General features: G+C 45.8%; 1 protein-coding gene across 21 annotated transcripts in view; it reads left to right on the top strand.

The window, feature by feature from the left end:
• PITPNM2 (phosphatidylinositol transfer protein membrane associated 2) overlaps positions 1–21,004 on the top strand; it is a 114,267-nt gene that overhangs the window by 30,091 nt on the left and 63,172 nt on the right. For 2 of the 21 annotated variants that reach the window (XM_048964035.1, XM_048964038.1), the window contains exon 3: positions 8,326–9,387. The exons of 17 other annotated variants lie outside the window; for them this stretch is intronic. The gene's annotated coding sequence lies outside the window, so the exon portion shown is untranslated. Of the gene's footprint in view, positions 1–5,159; positions 5,280–5,360; positions 5,482–8,325; positions 9,388–21,004 lie in introns of those variants that run through there. 2 more of the 21 variants (XM_048964040.1, XM_048964036.1) reach the window with 2 other exon arrangements.

Here is a 21,004-nt window from a genome sequence, read left to right as displayed (position 1 = left end):
TAGTCTGTTCTGGCTGGGTGCAGTGGGGGACAGATTATTCTATTCTGCAGAACTTTGCTCTAACAGAGTTCGTGGTGAGGGAGAAGACAAAAGCATGGGAAGGACTCAGTGAGTTGCTTTAGGAAAGAAAAACTCCAAAGCAACAATGAAACTAAAACACGCATTCGGTACAAGCTGTTCTTGTGAGACTGGGTATAGAGACTGCAAATTACTATGCGGTCCCTGCCATTAAATGCAAATACATCCCTGTTTTCCCTTATGTCCTGATCAAGAGGATTTCAGTGAAGGATAAATGAAGAAGTCCCTTACAACACTGGTGCCCCAGCTTGAAGCATGCTGCCTTTTGTATTGCCTTGGCACAGTGGGGCCCTGGGCTTCTCTGAGCACAGATTAGCACTACAGGGGGACCCTCCACCAGGACGGCAGGCAGTCCAGACTTCTCATGGTGGAAGAACCGCTTACCTGGAGGGTTGGAACCGATGGGTTGATGCACTGCTGGGGTTTGGATGCAGCATTCACAGTGAAAATTGTGGTTGGGATGGCAGCTGCAGGGAAGGATGTTGTCACTTGAAGTTCCCCTCTGATCTCTTCCTGCTTTTGTTGGAAGGAAGAAGGGCGTTTGAATCTCTGCCTTCTCCAGGATGGCTGCCACCTCAGCCCAGGGTCTGCCATCCCCAGCTGCCCTTTGCCTTTGCAGGAGCTGACAAGCAGGAGTTAATTGATGACTCACCAGCACAGCCGTGTCAGAAACGCTAGCTTGGTTTTGCTGCTCCTGCATGTTCTTCAGCCTGCAACTACTTGATGTGGTTTTTAGCCCGAAGAGAGGTTATTGTGTCCATATAAAACAACGGTTGAAAATTGAGACTATGCACTTTTGGAAGAAAAGTGCCTACAATGCAGAACAGTGTGCTAGGTAGATCAGTTTGTGTTGTGGGGGGTTGCAGAAGCTGTGCTGAGGCTGCTTTCAGTCTGGGCTGGTGGTGAATAGGGTTTCTTTAAAGGGAGGTGGAGGGTGGTGAGGGGGGAGTTCTGGTTTTGGCACAAAAGCCACCGGCCTTCCCCACCTGGTTACAAGGGGGAATAAGGTTAATACAAGGTTAATAATCTTAACAGAAGCATCTCCCCCCTACCCCGGGCCTTCCCCACCATGACAACAGTTTGATCATTTATTTGTATGAATTTTGCCTTTACAACTGCAGCCTTCTGGATAATGGCTTTCAAACACCAAAGCCAAAGAAATCCTCCAAACCATGAAAAACCCAACCAGCAAGACTTTGAAGAAATGTCAATTCCATTTTAATACGTAGAACACACGCTCAGGCTTTCTCTATGTACCTGCTATGTAATTTCCCTTCTCTCAATAGCTCTGACTAATGCTGAGGTCTTTCTCTGTTTGAGCTCTGCCATTTATGAATACACCAAGTCTTATCTGAAGCTTTGTGAATGCTTACAAGTATGAGGCGCGTTCAAATGAACAATGTGCATAAATAGCAAGTAGTTGAAGGACCAAGCCCTTGGAATAACAATCAGGAGCAGCTGACCCTGTTGAATGCTTGATGAAGAGAATGTCTTCTCTGCTTGTCAGCTCTTTGGTTGCTGGCCCAGGCTGGGGTGATTCTGCAGGGTGCCATGCAGAGCTGAGCTCAGCCAGGTGCTTGGGGTGATCTCCCAAATTCTGCTGCTGGAGAGGCCCTTTCGGTAGCGTGACATTTAGAAACATTTGGGGCACCTGTGATAGAATGGTGATTTGTTTTCCTTTGTAATCAGCTTTCTGACTGAGTTAGCCCCCTGTTGTCTTGCTTGCTGCTTTGCAGCAGGCTGGTCCTTCTGCATGTGGGTGCACCAAGGATTGTTGGTGGAGTTCTGTAGGACTGGCTGTGTCTGACGCAGTTCTCTCTAGCGCCCTTCCTCCTCTTATTGCAGCCCTCCTGTAAGTATTTGCTCTGCCAGCTGTCAGCACTGCTCTTCATGTTCCTCTGTATCCCTGAGTTGTAAGGGAGAAGGCAAGAGTGCTTGTTAACCTGTGTGGTGCTCCTCTGGACGTGGATGTGTGAACCAAGCTGCACCACCTGTACAGTGAAGGCATCTCTAAGCACTTCCCAATCCTTCAACTGAAAGGTCACCAGAGTACAGTGTTGTTGCTTATTTAATTACTGTTACCAGACAGCCTGTTTAGGGCAGTATTTTAAGTGGCAGTGGCATAAGGAGTTTGGCCAACTCATTACTTATGTCCTGCTTGTAACAATTCCTGGGTTGCTGTGGCCCTATTTGAGGAAAATAATGTATTTATACCATTTTGAAGGAAGGAAGGGCTAGGGGAAGCTTGCTGAGGGCAGGACCTTTCCAAATCGGTGCTGGTAATGCTGAAGCTCTCTTTTTTTTTTTTTTTTTTTTTTTTTTTTTTTTTGGATACCTGCAGATCTGTTAGCATAAAAGATTTGATGCACTGGTTTCAGTGCAGATTAAGCACAGAGGTGCCCTTAACTGTGTTTCCAGGAGGCAGCTAACGCACATGTGTGTTATCTCTGTAACATTTCAGTGATGATAAGGCATCTGTAGCTCTTTCCGTGACACAGTTTAGTAAATCCAGCAGCAGCCCTTTGTTTCTACCATTCCTGCCTTGCAGAGTTCTGCAGAGCTGCTGTTTTTCTGACTTTGCTGCAGAAGGTGGTATGTGATGAGCGCAGTAAATTGTGGTGATCTATATATTAAACACAAGTTCTTGCACTGTGGTCTTGTTGAACACTGGCTCCTCAACATCAGTGTTCCTTGGTCATCCCACCTGCTTCCCATCAGGGACACAGACCAAACCCTGTCACTTCTTTGTTTTAATGGAAGCTGTTCTCTGCTTTCACACCCTGTGGACACTGTAGGTAAATTCTGCCTTGCCCTGGCAGAGGAGAAACACACTCCTCATGTGCCCAGGGAGCACAGCATAGGGCCAGAGCAGCAGCTCCACTTTGAAATGTCACTTACAGCCCATACATGTGGTGGTCATGCTGTAATTAAGGTATTTGTCTCTGCATGCTATTTCTGGTACTGTCAGTAGGTACAGTAGAGCTTCATTAGTAATGCTGACCTTTTCCCTGCCCAAGGAGCCATCCATCTATAGCATCTACAGGAGAGATTTGAGAGAAGTGTATTCTGACACCTGGTGTGAAAATGGCCCCTTTTTCCCTTGCTGTAAACTGTTGTTTTAGTGATATTTTCCAAATGGCAATGCTAAGTATGTAAAGATGCGTGTGTTTTTGTGAACACTGCTGCTGCTCTTGACCCATCTGTCGGAAATTTGGCTCTTCAGACACAGTTTGCATCCTCCCAATGTGTCTCCCTCCTCTATTGCAAACAAACATTTGAACACAGCTTTGCTTAATGCAAAAGAACAACTAGCCCTTCAGAATATGAAAAAGTATGAGGATGGGCTGAATCTACTGGGGATTTTAGGTTGGACAGCTGTACAAAGTATCTGTCACCGTGGAAAATCTCTTGTTCCACTGCATGTAAATGCCTTAAGCAAGTGTGATTGCACAGCACCAGACCTGGTTAGCATAGGACGAAGCTGCTGGAAGCTCTGTGCTCCCTGCTCAAGCACTACCTGTGGCCATGCTTCATCTTTTAGTTTGAGATCAGTATTGCTGTAGTGCAAGGACTTTCTCAGCAGCACAACTGGCAATTGTTAAAGGAGGGCAACCTGCCATTCATATCACTACCTAAAGTAAATGGAGAAAGAAAACAAAACGCACACTGCAGCCACAAAGCATGAACTTGAGGGCAGACTGCTTTTAAGACACTTGTCCTCTGCTCAGAAGGGCACTGCTGAATTGCAGAGGATCATGCAGTCAGCCCACATTGTGCTCTTCTTGCTACCGAAGATGTGCTCGTGAGACATCCTCTGACTTGAGAGGTGCTCTTCCATTAAAGCCCACCTCTCTGCTCTTTGGGGCTCGCTTTGCTTTGCTGGGGAAGACCTGATGCTGCAGCAACAGCCCCATGAGCTCATGGAGTGGCCACAGCAGGGTGAGCAGCAGCTGCCCTGCCTGCTGCCTGTGGTGCTGTGATGTACGTGCCCTGCCCAGAAAATAGCTGTGCCTCTTTACTGTAATCATGTTTGTGCATTCAGACCAATTTGGATGGTTACAAAGGTTTAAAAAATTCCAGGGATGGTAATAAGCTAATTTGGTAACTGTTTGTGGCTTTTGTTGTTCCTCTTTGTTGTGAGGACAGAGCTGGTTCACAATGAGTGCTCCATGAAAATTACATTATTAGTAATTACTGGTAATTTCTTGTCTGGAAGCTTCAGGTTTGTGGGAGCACTTGCATCTGTTTGCTTCCATATTCCCTCTGGCTTAGCTGTGATATCTGGGCACTGGGGACCTCAGGGCACTTCAGCAGTTCCCCTTTCTCCATGGCACTTTCCTCTCTTTCTGCCCTGTGTGCATCACGGTGCCCCTCAGTGCGGGGCAGCCTGGGCCCATGGGCCCCAGCAATGGGAGCAGGGAGGCAGGAGCCTCCTGTGCCCACATTTGCACCTCCCTGGAATAAATTGTCATTTTGATTTTATTTTTTTCAGCTACGATGTGGTAATGTAATGGATTCTGTCAGCTGGCAAAGCAAAGGATTAGTCACAGAGGCTTGCTTCCTTCTAGAGAAGCTGGCAGAAAGGTAAAAAGAAAAAAGTGTGCTGTTAAACAGAAGTCCCTGGAAAAAGCCAGCTGTTCACAGAGGAGTGCAGTGCTGCTGTATTTAGTTTTGTCTTAAAACTCTGTTTTGGCTCTAAATAAAGGATACTTCTGATTTTTGACTCGTGTAGGGAAACATGCAGTGGAGGTAATCTCACATGGCATAGCTAAAGAAATGAGAATAGGTGAAACTTTGGCTTGCTTGTTTAAAGTTAAGTTTTTCCCAGTATCAAATACCGAGCTCTTTCATCAGAGAGCATCTTTAGATTAGAAACGTCTGCTATCCATCCAAACTGGGAGTAAATGGAGTGGACTCCAGGCCAAATGTGGGGATGGGGGTTTAAGGATTCCAGCATCCCAATTATCCCTTCCCATGGCCTGGCTCCTTCCCTCTTGCCTGCCCAGCCTGCATTGGAGCCCTCTGGCTGAGCAGAGCCGGTGCTCCAAAATCTGCCTGGGAATGGGAAATAGGTGTGCCCTGCTGGGCAACTCCTGCAGATGTTCCAGGCTTGTGTGAAGTGAGCAGCCAGAAAAAGCAGAGCCTCTTTGTTTGTTTGCTCCTGTTTTTTGGCAAGTCACGTGGTGCTGAATGGAGCCGTGGTAAGTTTATCTAAATTTCAGGCCTGTTTGTTTTTAAGGTGGAATTGTAATCACCAGTTGTTCTTGATAAACGTTGGATTTCCTCCCGGCATGAGATGCAGAAGGGCTGGGGGCCTGGTGGCAGCTCCCTCTCAAGCCTTTTTGCTCAGCAAGATGAGTAAAGCTGAAGGACGCGTGGCTTGGCTTGTTCCCTGAGCAGCAGGTTTGTGGTCCAGATTGGGTTTGTGTTCATAGCGTTTGTTTTGAGTTTTGTTTTTATTGGCTAAAGCAGTGCTTACGCTCTTCTTGTGCTCTGTGAACGCAGCTGCTGTGCCCTTCAGTGCCTCCGTGCTCGGGGAGGGAGGAATGCATGCTATTTGTGCAGGGGAAGTGCCTTGCTGATTTCTGGGGTGCAAACTCTGGGTTATGTAAAACTTCCAAGCGCCAAATGTCTGCAGAGTGCCGCTGACCTTTCTTCTTGCTCAGCTAAATCATAGGAGGTTTGCTCTGATTTGTGACATAACAATGTCTCAGTGATTACCTCCAGTAAACAAGGCGTATTTTATTATGTTTTCTTTATGAGTTGATTTCCCCCCGCCTCCCCCCCCGCAAGCGATATTTAACAACACATGGAAAATGTGACTGACCCTTAAAGGTCACGTTGTAGTTTACCATTCTGCTTTTATTATCCTGCATGTCAGCGAACGCAACGTATTTGCTGTCTCCTGGCCAGAGCTGCCTTTTCATGTATACTTAATTTTTTCTTTGTGTGTGAATTTAAAATAGAATTTCTGTAAAATATGGTGGCAGCAGAGCTGTTCTCAGGAGGAAATTTGCTGTATTTTATAGCTTCTGCTGAGCTTTTTTTAGTTTCTTGCTGATGATGATATAGATCGAAGCGTGGAGTTTTCATGCAGCTGAAAGGAAAGGTTGTGCCATTACACAGATCTTTTTTTAAAGGCTCTCCTGCAATAATAAACATACACAGACAGCAGTTACCAGAACTCATTATTAAATAGCTGTAAAACTGCTAACAAGATAAAGCATTTAATGTATTGACTTGTTAGTATCCAGCTCTGCTTCTGATGGAGTGGTAGCTGGACTATACTGTTAGGATCTAATTCCAGGTAATACATATCCATCGGGCTAAAGTATTTTTCAAATCTCAAAAATCAGTCATGCTTTTTCCTAAGCAGAAAGTCCTGTGCTGTTACCTATGAAGGGTTACATGGTGAAGCTTTGGCTTACCAAAGGGAAACTCAGGGGCAATCAGCTTGGAGCATCGCAACCATCACAGGAGAGTGAGATGCACGCATCACATTCTTGCTCCCATTTGATGGCTGCTGCACGTTGTAGGCTTGGGGAAGGTAAGCAGGGAAGGCTTGGGAGCAGCATAGGATGTGAATGCATGTGTGCCTGGGGCAGGGGATGCTTGGCAGAGGTGTGCTGATGGAACAGCTGCTCCCTACGTGCTGCAGGCAGCCTCATGTTGTTTTGTAGTAAGCCAGCTTGCTTTTGCATGGAGAGGGGGTTTGTCGTGAGGATTGCTGCATGGTCCCAGTGACAGTGATGCTACAATCTTGTTCTTTGAGCAAATGAGCCTGAGCCAACATCTCTGACCTGAAAAATATTCACGTCCAGATTTGCTTTCAAACCTCATGGAATTTGGCTTAGCTTTGATTTCTGGCTTTTCTGAGAAGGTTGTGGGACATGCAGTTGATTGAGTTCAGCACCAAGCCAGCAGTGACTGCCATCCCTCTGTCTGGAGAGGGCTTGGAGATGCAGCGGGCACCTCACTGAGTTTGGAGCAAGCAGCCTCCTTTGTGCCCGTTTGTATCGTTCTCCATAGAGCCAGCTTGCTTCTGTCACGCACTGGAATGTGACTGGTTTTCCAGAGCAAGAGCAGAGCATCCTGAATTATTTAACAGCCATTGCACTCTTGACTGATTTTCTTTTCCTTTTTCATTTTTTTTTCCCCTTGATGTCACTTAACATTTCTCTGGAGCAGGCAAGTGTGTAATGGAACATACTTAAGCTCTTTTTTGCTGGAAGTGTCTTACTAGTTTACAGCTGAAAATGCATACCCTTACCATGAGGTGGTTTTTGGTGTTTGTTTTCCTACTCTGAGCAGGGAGGTTGCTTGACCAAAAGAATGAATTGCTTCTCTTGCATATTCCAGTATTCATTTGTATAATTAATTCTGCAAGGCTCTACATGACCTAAGAACATTTCAGTAGGTGGCAAGGAATGGTGCTTGTAACGAGCTGAGGAGTTGTCCTTCAGAGATATCCCCAGGGGTAAATATGCTCATTGCCATCACATAACCTCAAGGACTGAGACTTGGAGAAAATTATTGGCATACTGAACAAAGCTCTTAATCACCACCCTTCACTTAGGGGTGTGTGTGGAGTGCTGGCAGGTGGGTCTTGAGGTTTTGTTGGTGTGGGGTTGGACATGAATGGTTACCTCTGAATGCCAGCCTGCCAAGTAGTTAGGGAGGATCCTGCACACGTGCATTATTTCCCTCCAGAGTGAGTGACTTCACCATGTGTTTCTTCTCTTGTCAGCTTTTTTAGGCTTTTTTCTTTCATGCTGTGGTTTCTATGGAAATGTCATGGGTTTGGGTGGTGTGTTGTAACCCTCATGACTGCAGCACAGTCACTCTGTATTGCTTAGCTCGTGCTAAATTTGTGCTTGAATCATCATTTGGGAAAGAGGCAGAGGGTGTTTGACATTCGGAATGCCTAAAGCCACGGGCACCAGGGTGCCAGCTCCAGAAACTGCAACCCAAACCAGATGCTGAATCTGCTGGAGCTGAGAAGCTGAAGCAACCCAAGCCAACATTGCTGGGCAGGTTTGAGGATGGTCACTGTGGTCACCATGCATGGTGCAGGCTGAGGCTGTTGGTTTGGGAGTGGAAGAGGCAGGAAGGGCATTTCTACTGTTTGTCTCTGCCACCTTTTGCAGAACTGGTTCTGAAACGTTGGAGGGGGTTGGGGCAGCATTCTTATCTCTCTAACCAGAGCTGACTGCATTTTTAAATAAAAACTAACAGCATTTCTTTCAGCCCTCCTTAGATTGAGTCAGAGCTGCACCAAAGCTCGTTGCTTTGGGTGAGATGTGGAGCAGCCTCCCCGGGGGTTCCTGTACCCATGTGCTCTCTGAAGGCATCACAGGAGGTGTGAATAGGACAGGAGGCGTCAGTGCACACTTTCACCACATTGTTTTAACAAGCAGTAAATGTGACAGGCTAACCCAGCGCTGCCAGCGGGGCTGAAGGAATTTGCCTCAAATCCCAGAGGAGCTCAGTGCTGAGAAGAGCTGGGAAGGCTGATGCTGCTCAGATGTTTGGAAAATCTTGGAGGTGATTGCCAGGAAGAGGAATAGGAGGAAATTACTTCCTTCTCCTCCAGATACCGTCAGTTTATGACTGCTTGGCTAATCTTATTACTGCAGCTTGCCTGGCATGATGGACGGCATAGCTGTGGTCTGGGTTTTGGGGCCCTTTTGTGCTGAAGAATGACATGACATTGTTTTGAAAATGTAAGGATTCTTGCAGTAACAAGCTGTTTGAAGGGGAAAATGTGGCTTTCTCTGCTTCTCGCTGTGTCAGGCCTTGCAAATTCAGGCATTGCTCAGTAACGCAGTGTGGCTACAATCTTGTCAACATGAAACTGGAAAATATTTTCAACTCAAAATAAACTCCACAAGAATAGTTTCCATGTTATCTCCTATTCAGAGGAAAGCTACTGCACTTCAGTCCTAAATAAAGATTCTGGCTGACTTCAGCACTTTGAGAAGCAGCTCTGGTTGTCTTAAATGTGACCGTTGCCTTAATGAGTCTGCCTGTATGCCTTGATCTCCGTGCAATCCTTCGACTGCTGTTACTGCTGTCAGCAGGATGCTGCTGGGGCCCAGGCTGCGCTCAGCCCTGGATGGAAGCACCTGGTTTGGGGGCAGCTTGCCCATTTTCTAAGCCTGCCAGTGTCCTCTATTCCTCTTTAGCCTCGCTGGAAGAAGAAAAATTAACCTATGCCTGAGGAGGCAGGGATTGATATAAAGTGACTGCTTTTGTGAGCTGTTGGCATACCTTGAAGCCTGCATTGTGCTGCTCTCAGTTCCATACCAGGTAAGATGGATTATGAGCTGATGATCCATTGGCAATGGCAATCAGGCAGTGGCAACGCATCTTTTTTATTTCTATTTTTTCCTTGATCTTCCTCCAAGATTTCTTCATGCCACGACGGCTTGGTGCCCTGCTCACTTCTGGGAGCATTACCAAGCTGCCTCTTGGGAGCAGTTGACTTCCAGAACATGAAAACTTGTTAGCGCTGTGCTAAGAGCGATAGAAGAGGACAAACATGAGTAAATCATTCAGATGAAGCCATAAGTCATCAGTCTGAAATGAGTTTAGCTTGTCTCAGTTGCATGATTTGCACACCTGAGCAACAGAGGTAGTCTTTCAGAAACTGCTGTGTACTTAGGGGAAAAAAATTGTTAGCAGGGTGTCACTGAAAGTATGGATTGCTAGTGCTGCCATTGCTTATGCTGTGCTTTTCTTTCTTGTAATTAGCAAGACTGGTATTTTTAGGTTAGCTTTGCAGCTTGTCTATTTTCTGCCAAGTTGGCTAAGAGTGTTGCTCTCACGTGACACAAGAAATATTCTCTTGGAAACCAATGCTGTATATATCCTGAACTTCCCCTTCTGCTGATGTCCGGATCTGTTCTGTAGGATTCCAACAGCAGGAGCTGGGGGAAAGGTGTCCCTTTTATTGAAGCCTGTGCATATGGCTGTTATGGGCTTAAACACAGCTGAGTATGTTTGCAGATAAAGCTGGTAGACAGGAATGGTTTTGTTTTCTTTAGCTTTTGAGTAGTATCAGCCTTAGCTGTAACCTCTTTCAGCTTCTTATCTTTCATAGGGGCTTCCTGGAGCTCTGATCCTGCAGTGAAATCCATGCAGATGAATTCTTTCTGCTCTGAGGTCTTAAGTCAGCAGCGAGGCCAGACGCAGTGCATGGTTGTCCTTAGTTTAGGGTTGCCCTGGCAGGAGCTGTTCTCTGCTGCTGTGTTTCTTGTCTGAGGGACATCTAGGTGCAGATTTTTGTAAAGGCAGTGAGTGTGCAGTGCTGAGCTCTGAGCAGTGGCAGTTATCCCACAGTGCGAGGCCTGGAGCCTCAGTGCAGGCACGATGCTGCTTCACATGGCTGCCCAGAACGTGTCTGCCTGTGTGTTAAGGTGTGTGATCATCCTTAATCTGAATATTCAAGTTAATGGCAAATGAACCTTCTGGTTCAGGGGGGTTTCCCCCCTGGCTCCTGCTCCAGCTGATTGCTGCAGCTGGCACTGCTGGGGGCACGACATCAAAGTGCCATCCAGAACTCGTAAAAAAACAAATGCTGGATTTGTTATTGATTTCGGGGCTTCACTGTCATTCGGGATTTTAGATTACTGACAAAAAAAAAAGCAGATCTGTGGAAATGCAGAAATTGAACTTTTAGGCTAATGGAACTATAATGTCTGACAAATAGGTAGCTAAGCTGCTAGGAAAAGGTGGGGGTGATATTTGATGAGGAAGTTAATAGATACTGAATAGCCATTAAATCAGTAAAATAGACAATCCTCTCTAGCTCGTCTCCTTTAAGTATTCTATTAATTAAGAACCCCTTTTTATGCATATTTTTAAAAATTAATTACCGTTTTGGAAAACACTTCTTTGACTGTACAACTTGATCCAGATTAAATTGGGGCTATGTGGTGCCTGCTTTCTTTACGTACTTGGCTGCATTTTATGGACTCTGATAACACCAACTTCACATACAAGAGCCTCAGACTTCTAAGAACAAATCTAATGAGCTGGCACTTTTGTCATAGCATTCTGAGTTGGCGACAAATAGAAACGTGATGAAATAATGATCTGCTGCCTGGGGTGAGAGCTTGGATATGGTTTTCAGTTCAGCTATTGATTTCTGGTTTTGGCTGAAGCAGTGCTTGCTGTGTGTTTTGGTCTAAACTACCCATTAGTATCTGTCCCTCGGACACTTGTACTACCCATAAATTGTAGGTCAGGTGTACAGTAATCACCCTGTCTTCTCTTTTCCCTTTTCTTTGTGCAGTATTGTGACCAAAGCTGAAATCTTCAAGCCCTTTGGCTCCTCCATCCCGATCCCATCATATTATCAGCAGGTGAGGAAGGTGAGCAGCATCTCCTCCTGCAGCCGGGCAAGGCTGCTGCTGCCCGTTAGGGACCAGCATGCATGTGCTCCTGATGCCACAGTCTAAGGAAGTCCAGATCCCGAATCAGGTCACTGTTTACAAAGCAGATTTATGTCAGATATAAATACAGCTATAATGCCCTTTAATGAAGGGCATGTGTGGCTCTCGCAAAGGCTTTGTGGTACTCCTGCTCTCTGACAGCAGCTGACACACAGAGCTGCAGTAGCGACGTTGGAGCAGTTCTCAGGGCATAGAACAGCAGCCAGAGCAGGCTGAGAATTGTGTGGCTGAGACAACCTGAGGAGTGTGGCTGCCTCAGTGGGGCCAGACATGGTTCTCACTGCTTTAAGGATTGCAGAGTTGTGCAGCCATGGTCAAAGCCTTCAGGACTGACCCCGAAATCTGAACTGATGGGGTCTGACGCTTCTACTTTGTGCTTTGCCTCCTCAACTGTTGCTGGGTAGGAGCAATGTTTCCAGTCCATGCTACTTCTAATGGAAAGGAAAGTTTTGGGCTTTGTTTTTTCTGGACTGGCTTTTGTAATTATAAAGAACACTTCAAAAAAGGACATTCCAGACACAATTTGGATGTTTGATGGGGAAACGGAGGGAAAAAACACCTCCTTTGAGCTGGTCTTCCAGGTCAGGAAACATTATAATGTTATTTGTACAAGTCTTGGTGAGGGTGCTGCTTTGAGTGAAGGTCTGACCACCTTTTCTTCCCAGCTTTTTTTCCTTGTCCTTTATAGAAGTGCACAGGAGATGCACAGGAGGTACACGTTTGGTTATGGCCATGCTCATCCTAAGGCCACAAAGCCATGCGCTGTGCCAGGCTGCATCCAAGTGCCTTAGTCAAGTTGGTGGGTTGTGCTTCTGAGCTAGAAACTTCAAAAAGAGAGGCTCCTGCAGCTTCCAGGTGCAGCCTGGACCTGTTTGTGTGCTGCTGAGATGGTGTGCAGAGGTGCGTGGAGGAATCAATGAGCTGTGCTAATTTCCAAGATTCATTTTATTTTTGCAGCTACTGATAGCTCCGAAGGCAGTTGGTAATAAGAAAAAAATTTCTTTTGATTTTGTAGCTGACAGCTGGCTTTATTCCTGAGATGCTGGTGGGAGATGCATGAGGATTGCTTTATTCTTGCAGAATTATGCCAGATATCAGCAAAACTTGATGCATTTGAGCTCCCTGACTCCCTTCTCTATTTAAAAAAAAAAAAAAAAAAAAAAAAAAAAGTTTTTATGGCAAAAATTAAACCCAGAAACTGAATTGACGCTGTCATTTTTTCTCTTTTGCATGTTGGACCAGATCACTTCTCTCTGTATCTCGGTTTCCCCAGCAAATGAGGGATAATGATTCTTGCCCTGTCTCCTGAGGCCAGGTCAGAGCTTCCAAGCATCTCCCACGAGCTGTGGGTGGCTGCAAGGGGCACAGCTGGGCACCAGGCACTGCTGCTGCTTGGGGTTGGAGCTGCCCCTCCATTCTGCATGCACTCAGGTTGGATGGCTCAGTTGAATGGCACTGTTTCCTCTTCTTTCTTGCCGGATCTTACCTTGACAGCTGCATTCATCTCCACAGCAGTGTTTGCTGTCCTGGGCTTGCATTGAATTCGTCACTTTTCTCCACTTTTCCCATTTTCCTCCACTTCACAGGAGGATCCTGATGGGCAGCTCAGGTGATGACAAGCTGCAGGTGCTCACATACCTTCCACAGTGCATTTCCTTTCCTTATTAGATGATGTTTTATTTCACAAGTCAGCAAACATGTGGGGAGTCATAGCTGAATTGCATGTCAAGAAATCCGAACAAATACAAGGCTGTGTAGCTGTCCCTGAGTTCAATCTGGAGAAGGGTTTATAAGTATTCTGTAGAAACACACTGTACTTTGTGCTCGGAAAAGCTTGTACAGAAGTTAGATATACAAAGGTGCAGCTGGCTTCCCTCCTGGGAGTGACAGTGCCACTCTGCAGGGCAATCAGCCTTCTCTGGCCCAATTCTGTCTCAGCACCTGCCTGCTCCATAATGAGCAGCATTGCTGCAGGTGTCCTCAGCCTGAGGCTCCTGAGTGTTTCTGCTGCTGGGATCAGGAGGTGGATGGCTGCAGTGGTGAAGCATTGGGGTGGATGAGCAGATGGCTGGTGGGGTCAGGGCAGGGATTGAGGAGGTGACTAGAAAAGTAAAACCTAGCAGGTAGGTGAAAATGGGTGTGAGGTTTGTGTTTTTTAAACTAGGACCTCAAATGCTTTGCGGATATCTGTTGGGTATGGGTTGCTTTTAAATTTCATGCCTAAGGTTTGTTTGCATTGGGAGTATACAGACGTTTTACTTGTATTTTCCCTTCCCAGTACTGTGTGGCAGCTCATCCTATGTTTCTGTCTTGTCTCTCCAGCAAAGAACCTGTTCAGCATCATGTCAATTAAAGTGTCCATTTCTATTTCTCTGCCATGAAAACCTGGTTATTTAAAAAAAAAAAAATGTGTGTGAGGGCACTAACAAGTGCTCATTTTTTCACCTTGGTGCTGCAAGTGCAGAGAGGTAGGAAGGGAGATAGAGGACTTCACCTTGCCTTGTGGTCTCTCATCTCCTCGGGGGTCTCCACGACGATGGCCCTGGGCCTGGAGCAGCCACCACCAGTGCTGCAGGCAGTGTGCTGGCAGCCAGCAGCTCCAGCAGTGAGTCACCACGCTGTGGCAAGGAGAGCTAGCACCAGGAATTGTTCTCTGCTGTTATGCATGCTCTGCAGGGAAACTTGCCTGGATGTGTATTGCTCCTAAGGTGCGTAATGGAAAATAACAGTGCTACGGTTAGCAATCAAGGCTTGGACCTTGTAGTGACCAGCGTTGTGTAGTCCTTGAGAAAAGCTGCCCTCCTTTAGGGCTTTAATACCTCTTCAGCCTCAGTTAATGTGTGCTCTCTGATGGGAAGGCAGTGATCAGCCTCCTCCCGACAGGACTTTCTTCAGAAGGTCCCTAACTTCCTCCTAACTTCTCCCTGGAAGATGTTGCCCTTGGTCCAGGAAACACCTTCAGAGGCCCAGAGTTTGCTGGAGCTGCAGGTGTGGTCCTGGAGCAGTGGATGGATTTGGGGCAGGGCAAAGGATCTGGCCCCACCGTGGACCCAAGCAGCCAACACGAGTTCAGTGTAGTATTGAGTATATTTGCTATATATAGGCACCAGTGGAATGACTTTGCAGAACAGAAACTTTGCCTTTCAACTTGAGAGACAAGCAGTAGAAATTACCCAAATTGAGAGGAAACTTAAAGCAAGATCCAGGCTGAGCTGGTGTGTATGTGGGGAGTGCTGAAGAAGTGCAGCTATTTGTTATCCACACCAAAGGAGGAACTCTACCAGTCTGAAAGCGCCCTGGAAAGCTGTGAGTTCTGTAGGCATAATTAGGGGCTGGGGTGCCATGCAGTGGTTAGCACTGAGGACCATTAGCAGTGGTAAGTGGTAAGGTCTGATGGTTTAAAAATGCTTCATCACTCTGCGTGTGGGATGCAGAATGATGGAGGGAGGGAAATAGCACCAGCCCAAAATGTGCTGAATAATGAACTGAAAATGGTTATTGATTATCTGTGTGCTTTCATTATTGTGCTGCAGTGCGAGAGCAGCTAGCAATTCCTTTTCCTTTATTAACCAAAAAACTTTCAAAGGCACTTATGAAATATTTAGTGTAATTATTTCCTAAGTCAAAATTCCAATGGAATTAATGCAGCCGGAGAAACGTTGTTAATCTGTTGGTGTTATGGATGAAAGAAGCAACGGAGGTATTGAACATTTACCTCTCCTGTGCAAAATGGCCTCTTACTTTCTATCTCAATTGCAGCATTATTCATCAACCTTCACAGCTACGTTTGTGTTGCTTCCCATGCAAGAATTTCTGCTGTCATTACAAGTTTCCTCTGATGGAATAGGGCTTTTCTCTATCCCTGTCTTGCCTTTGGGCAAGGTAAATCTCAGCCTAATGAAGCCAGTGTGAAATATTATGGTGCTGTAACACTGACTTTGAGTCGTACAGTGTTCCTTCCCTCTATGAAAGTCTTTTAAAACCAGCTGTGAATGTTCCTTTCCTTTTCCACATACATTTGCGTAAGTGAGGTAATAAAATATTATTTCCACCTAGACTGAAACTGCTAAAAAAGTGGAGTAGCAGCTGATGTCTCAGTTTATAGAGAGCTACCAAGGAAGCGATCCAGAGTCTGTCCATTGCTGTCTCAAATCCCAAAATAGGAAATACCCATCTTGTGTCTCAAAAACAGTTTCAGTGGATCTGCAGGTGTTTGAGGACAGGGTAAAAATTCAAACTAACCTTGAGCAATAGTCTGAAATGAGCTGTAATTTGGTAAAGTTGAGTGCTGAGTATAATGAATGAACTATAAAATAAGGAATGAGTGGTGTGGGTGCCATTGTACAGGAGATGAGATGGGGCTGCAGTGGGGTCTGCACTGAGTGGCCATGGATTGCTTTGCAAATGGAGTGGGGGGAGACGCAGAGTAATACTCTTATCTTCAGGACTGCTCTGGTGGTGGATCAGTGGAAGAAGGGATGAAGAAACAAGGATTAAATGAGGGCTGCTAAATGTGACCCTTGAGACAGAGAGAGAAAAAGAATCAGGGTTTATAATCCAGGAGACAAGGGAGAAAGGCAAACGGTTTTGGATATGAAAAATGGGAATTGCAGAAGAGTTGTTCACCTCTCCTGAGACTGGCACAAGAAGAGAGACTTGACTTGTGGTGAGGGTAATATCAGTGAGAGAGCAAATGTTTTTTGCTTCTGCAGATAATATACGGACTGAGAGATTTGGCTGATGAAGAGAGAAGTGGATGGAGAGGTGTCATGAGTTGTACAGGTGGGGCCATCTCTTGACTCTGGTTCATCCTTTGTCTTTCTGCTGGTTAAATTCCCATGTCTTGCTGCTGCCAGCACTCCTGCAAGCAAAGTAAAAGGGTTGTGCCAGAGACCATGGAGAGCATGATTATGTTGCACCTTGGTTGGCTTTTTGCTTCTTCCACCCAAGGGAAGCCTTGAGCAACCAGCAGAGGTGGTACCACATGCACTGTTCACTTCCCTCGTTTCTTTAGGAAGAGAGTGACTGTAGCACCCGCAGGCACACAGTGTAAGTGCAATATTCTCAGAAATGTTTAGTGTTTCGTTTTTTTTCTGTTTAACTTGACCATTTATCCCCTCTCCCATCCACTGCAGCCCATTGAGCACACAGACTTGTGCTTTGAGCTGGCCTTCCCCCACATAAAAGTGAAATGTTTCCCATCGCTGTGTGCCTGCAGCATTGCACACATTTTCCTTTCCACTATTTTATCCCACCCCCAGCAATTTTCAAGCTGTTTTCAGCCAATATGCTGCATTTACTAGCGCTTTATTTTTGTTTTTGTGTCTGTATGTATACATGCATACGTGTGTCTGTATGTACATACAAATACAAAATAGGACACATCTCTTTGTATTTATTTATACGTATTTATGCATGTGCAGTCTCTGCCTGTTAGCAGTATGTACCCGTGCAGGATTTGTGCTTGGGTCTACAGGAGGCCACCAGCTCTGTGGCCACTCTGTTCAGAGCCCAGAAACTTACAACCTTTAATTTTTTTTGTCGCATTCTTTTTGATATTCAGCTTTATCCCCAGTATCAGCAAAAAGGTTGGAGAGTGGTTTGTGTTTCCCTCCGCGCTCATCGGTCAGTTCACTATGCATATTAGTTCTTTTAATGACTCCTTTATTTGTTCATTGCCACGTAATCTCCTGGCATGGCACAACTTGAGGTGTTAATTTTCCAGCCCAAATTCAGCTGTGGAACTTCACCTGATCCCCCTGGAGTGAGAGGTGAGCATGGGCAGGCTGCATTGCACTGCAGCACTGCTTGGAGGGCAGAAGGAAGCTGAGATTGCTTCTCCCCAAATGTTAAAGAAGTAACAGGGGTGGAAACTGTGAAGATACAGGACAAAACTGTGGAATATGTAAAGAGAAAAGGGATGTGTAGATATGGTGTGATTATTTTTTATTTTTTTTCTCTTTCCCTCCCATTGCTTAAGGCTAGTATTTGGTTGCCCAGTGAGCTACAACAAGATTTAATAGCTCCAATGTAGCTATATTGCATGTGGACTGATTCCATCCTTCTGTTGTAATAAACATCTGCTTTACAGTGAGCTCTTAAATTCTATAAGTGACGTCAAATTGTATCTAATAATGGAAAAAAGATTAAGTACAGCAAATGCAACTCGCTCGCTCCGTGCCTTCCTTTTCGAGCAGTGCTGTCCCCAGCCCCTTGCCCTGCTATCTGCATTTGAGATCTCTCAGTGAGCCTGCCCTGAGGTTTGCACAAGAGGAAAGCTGTTTTTCGGGGATGTTGCATTTTTCTTCCTCTTCATTTGATTTCATTTACCCCGCCTTCCCTGTCATCCTGCCTGCAGCCAGGGCTGTGGGTGCTCCCCAGCTCTGTGCTGCAGCTGCGTTTGGGGAGGTGCTCATTCACTGCCAGGCGTGCTCTAAGCTTGAGTGTGTAAGCACTGCGTAAGGACTTCTGCTTAAAAAAAGATGTGACAGCTGAGACGTGTGATTAAGATGAATGATTAGAGAGAACATTACTTACTGCTACCGTATCCCTTAATCAGTAATAGCGTGAACTTTGAAGGAACTTTAACTTTTAATTTATTTTTTTCAAGGCCTGATGAATTTTTAAATCTGCTTAGCTGTCAGTCAGCAGGTATGACCGGAGTACTAAGCCTGAGCACTGCAGATTATGAAAAGCCATCTCATTCAGTTTTATATATTGCACATGTGCATGTGTGTGTGAGTGCAGTGGTGAATCTTATGCAAGTGATGCCAGCCCCAAAACAGAAATGTTGGGTTTTTTTTAACCTTTAGGCGAAGAGGTGCCTGAAAGAGGGGTGATGTGATCAAAGTTAGCTAAGGGTCAGTGTAGCAGTGATACTGTGCTGAGTGAGGCTGCTTCTGGGCCAGAAGGAGGGTGCCGCATTAATCAAGGTGTGAGAGTTGAGGCTGCCTTGAAAAAATGCTGACTTATGTCCTAGGAATCTGATGTTTCTGCTGCTGCTTCTAATGGCAACAATAAATCAGAGCGCAGTGTGGACGCAGTGCTTCCTGCCCTGGGCGCTGGGCTCTCTATCAGGGTGTTTGCAGGAGTTGAGGCTGCCCAGGTGGAATCAGTGCTGACATCTCTCCAATGCCACTTTGCCCAAGGAGCCTTCTGCTTGGGGTGTTCAAGAGATGTAGAAAACCTAAAGGAAGCCTTTAGGAAGGTGGATGATATCATCAGGTAATACCTTTGCTCCTTGTTTTGCCGCTGTGTTTGGCTGCATTTTCTCAGTGTTAATTGTATTTCACTTCTCAGCGTTGTGAAAATACTCAGCTGCTGAATGCAAGGCAGAGCCTGATGCTGCCGTCCTGGGGCTGCGACCTGCCTCTGCCATGACTCTGCCTGACCCTCTGTGGTGACTTTTTTCCTCAGGGGAGTCCTTAAACTTTATCATAATGTAAAATGAGCTTCCTATGCAAGGCTCTGTGCTTCTAGGACTTTATTTCTTCCCTGTGGAGCACAGGGACCAGCAGCCCTGGCACAGTGCATGTTGTGACCGTGCAAAGGAGCCAGGAGTTTGCTTTAATACTCAATTCCTGTACTCCTCAGGGTCAGTCTGTCAGTCTGGCTGGGGTTTGGCCTCCTGTTTAAATACCCTTCACACACTAAATCTTATTCCTTAATTACAAGCTGTCAGTTGTCATCAGCCCTTTGCTCCCTCATCTACTAACGGTGAGACTGGCCATCACCTCCTGCAGTGACTGCTGGACACTGCATGCCTTTAGCTGAGCTGAGAGATTTCCGTGCTCAGCTGCTGCAGATCTTGATGGCTCCCTCCTTAAAGAAGAGCACTTCCTTAAGAGGTTGGACATTGTTATGAGAGAAGCTGTTAAAACCAGAGATAAATACAATGCACCACACCTTAGCCTTCAGCCACAGCCTGAAACAATAGCTCAGAGGTGGACCTGACTCATCTCGGCAGGATATTGACTCTGCAGCATAATTATACTTCGAAAGCCTGATTCTAAAACAATTGTGTATGGTTATGTGCCTGGCTCTCGCAGTTACTACAGCTCTGCGTATAAATTGAACAACAGCCTGCACCAGTGTGCCCCTTAGCCATGGCAGAAACAGCAGCAGGCACAGCAGTGTCCTGCATCACCATGCAAAGCCCATGGGCTGCCTCCAGACCTGTGGGGCTTTGGCAGACCCCTGGGACACCCAGTGTGGTGCTGGGTATTTATCTTGTTCCACCTGGTTCCTCTGCTTGGGTAAAAGCTAGGGCAGATGTTTTGCAGCTCATTACTTGGTGGTGATGAGTTAATGGTTGATCTTGATCTTAGTGGTCTTTTCAGGCCTTTATGACTCTATGAAATGTGGTTCTTGCTGTTGGCCAGTGTGCTTCAAGGGCTGTTCTCTCTCTATCTGGTGTTTGGGGCTGGTTGCAGGAGATCCAGTGATCATTTTTCAGGAGTTTTGGGCCATTTTTGGCCTTTTCTCAGCGACCTGCTGCCCTATGGGGACCTGCAGGCTGAAGCAGAACCTGGGCTTTGAGCACTGAACACAGGAAAACAGGAATGTGGAAGGAACTCTACAAAGAAACCTCAGCTATTGGTGGCTGCTGCGTCTGTTTCGGGCCAACACTGCTGGGATTTTAGTCTGTAATAAAATAGTCTCTGTTGTGTCTTGGCCATCTGAATTATTACCTCTCTGGCACTTCATTATAAACACATTTTTTCCTCCTTGGTACTGGTTTCCTGCCATTTTATTGCTTTTAAGGTTCTATTTTTGTTTTATTCATCTCTTCCAATCGATAGGAAATATCCTGTTCTTAGCAAGCAGCAGAGGCAGACATGAATGATGTCCTTATGGGAAAGCAGAATCACTTTCAGAGCTTTTTTGGGGGGGGAGAAGCTTCTAAACCCAGTTTTCAAAGTCTCTGAAGTTTAAAAAGCCACTGCAGACATTGCTTTATCTTCCACTGCCATTAGCTCCAGGAGTTGGTATCCCATCATTGCACCAGTGCAGATCTGGGATGGTGTTTTAAGATCCATCATATGGTAATTATTGTTGTTCTTTGCCATGACACTAATTAAAAACACCTAATGAGATTATCCCCACCTGTTCTCTAGGATTAACTTGATGGAGGAAATCCTGCACGTGGGTGTGGACGTGCAGCCTCCTGCATGGCAGCGTCAGGAGGAAGGGCAGCCGCTCCAAAATTACTTTCTACAGGGTTTGCATGGCAAAGATGTATCATTATTTTTTATTATTTTTATTATTTCCTCCCTGCACACAATACATACACACAGATTACTCTGACAGCAATAAAATGAAACAGAGAATTGAATTTGAAAATAAATTGTTGAGATGATGCAGCAGCAGACAGATAGCTTCTTCCAGAAGAGTTGGTCCAGGATGGATGGGCCTTGTAGCCAAATCAGAGCACAGCAATCGAACAGCAGCAAGCTATTGACAAAGCTGTC

Source organism: Lagopus muta, chromosome 17 (assembly GCF_023343835.1).
Source record: "Lagopus muta isolate bLagMut1 chromosome 17, bLagMut1 primary, whole genome shotgun sequence".
Taxonomy (NCBI): domain Eukaryota; kingdom Metazoa; phylum Chordata; class Aves; order Galliformes; family Phasianidae; genus Lagopus; species Lagopus muta.
The sequence above is the reverse complement of the archived record's forward strand: the minus strand, read 5'-3'. Positions and strand labels throughout refer to the sequence as shown.